The sequence below is a fragment of the Colobus angolensis genome, unplaced genomic scaffold (assembly GCF_000951035.1).
Source record: "Colobus angolensis palliatus isolate OR3802 unplaced genomic scaffold, Cang.pa_1.0 Scaffold33, whole genome shotgun sequence".
Taxonomy (NCBI): domain Eukaryota; kingdom Metazoa; phylum Chordata; class Mammalia; order Primates; family Cercopithecidae; genus Colobus; species Colobus angolensis.
This window is the reverse complement of record NW_012116599.1, coordinates 11,404,985-11,406,571: the sequence shown is the minus strand read 5'-3', so window position 1 is coordinate 11,406,571 and position 1,587 is coordinate 11,404,985. Positions and strand designations below refer to the sequence as shown.

Below are 1,587 nucleotides of genomic sequence, written 5' to 3'. Positions count from 1 at the left end.
GAGACCATCCCGGCTAACACGGTGAAACCCCGTCTCTACTAAAAAAATACAAAAAACTAGCCGGGTGTGGTGGCGGGCACCTATAGTCCCAGCTACTCAGGAGGCTGAGACAGGAGAATGGTGTAAACCCGGGAAGCGGAGCTTGCAGTGAGCTGAGATCGCGCCACTGCACTCCAGCCTGGACGACAGAGTGAGACTGCATCTCAAAAAAAACAAAAACTAAAAAACAAAAAATTAGCCAGGCCTGGTGGCACGCACCTGTAGTCCCAGCTACTCAGGAGGCTGAGGCAGGAGAATCACTTGAATCCAAGTGCTGGAGGTTGCAGTGAGCCGAGATTGTGCCTCTACACTCCAGCCTGGGCAACAGGGTGAGACTCCATCTCAAAAATAAATAAATAAATAAATACATACATACATACAAATTTGTAATAGAATTTTTTAAAGTTTTAATGGTTTTAAAAATAGATTTTTAATTACAATGGTAGCTATTTTTATATCCTATCAGCCAGTCAGGTTTTGAGTACCTTATTTACCTGTTTTATAATTAATTACAAGCAGAAATTTATCTGCTGGTTATTAATTACCCTGGGAAAGTACAGAGTAGTTTAGGAAAGCAGGTTTTTGGTTTTTTTTTAGATTTTATTAAACTTCATTTGACTTCTTCTTCACCAGGCCGGATTTTTTGTTGCTGTTTTTCTTTCTTTTTTTTGAGACAGAGTCTCGATCTGTCTCAAACCTACCATAAGATGAAAATATCATAAGTCAAAAATGCATTTAATATCCCCATAAATCCACTAGAAAGTTGAAAGATCATAAGTTGATTCATTGTAAGTAGGGGACCAACTATACTTAACTTTTTAGAACCCCCAAAAACAGTTGCCCTAAACTCAGCTCAAGTGTGATTTGGTAAGGTCATGGTCTCTCCCACTTTACAAATGGGAGCACTGAGATACCCCCCAAGAAAAATAAAATTCTTCCCTCACAATACAGGTGCATCATTTAGTGTTCTTTAGTTGTAAGTCATAAAAACAGGCTCTGGCTAATACGAGAGTTGAAAGACTAAGGGTGAGACCTGGGGTGGCTCGAAAGATGCAGGTGGGCAGGAATCCCTGGATGGCTTCCTCAAGGAGAAGCTACAGGAAGGATCTTGCTCAAAGGAAAGAGTCTGATGGGCCTAAGTTACATCCTCTGTTCACCCTTTTGCCAGATGAGTGAGGGGCCACTCACTTGGCACATGGACTGGAGGAAGGGTGGTTCCCAAATGAAGAGCAAGGTGCTGATACCCAAAGGCAGGAAAATAGATGTGGGCCAGGCTAAAGCCCACCTTTCCACTATAGTGAGTACTGTAGGGAAGGATGCTGCCCCTGAGGTCTGCAGGCTTCTATGTATAAACCAGCCAGAGGTGTCCATGAATGCGGTATCAGAAAGTCAGTCGGATCTATAAGCACCCTGTGTGCAGAGCACTCTACTAAAGGCTTTAGAGGCCGGGCACGGTGGCTCAAGCCTGTAATCCCAGCACTTTGGGAGGCCAAGACGGGTGGATCACGAGGTCAGGAGTTCGAGACCATCCTGGCTAACACAGTGAAA

At 43.8% G+C, this 1,587-nt stretch overlaps 1 protein-coding gene across 1 annotated transcript in view; it reads left to right on the top strand.

Moving 5' to 3' along the window:
* The window catches only part of PDE6D (phosphodiesterase 6D, cGMP-specific, rod, delta), a 50,917-nt gene that overhangs the window by 48,078 nt on the left and 1,252 nt on the right, over positions 1 to 1,587 (top strand). The window lies entirely within an intron of this gene.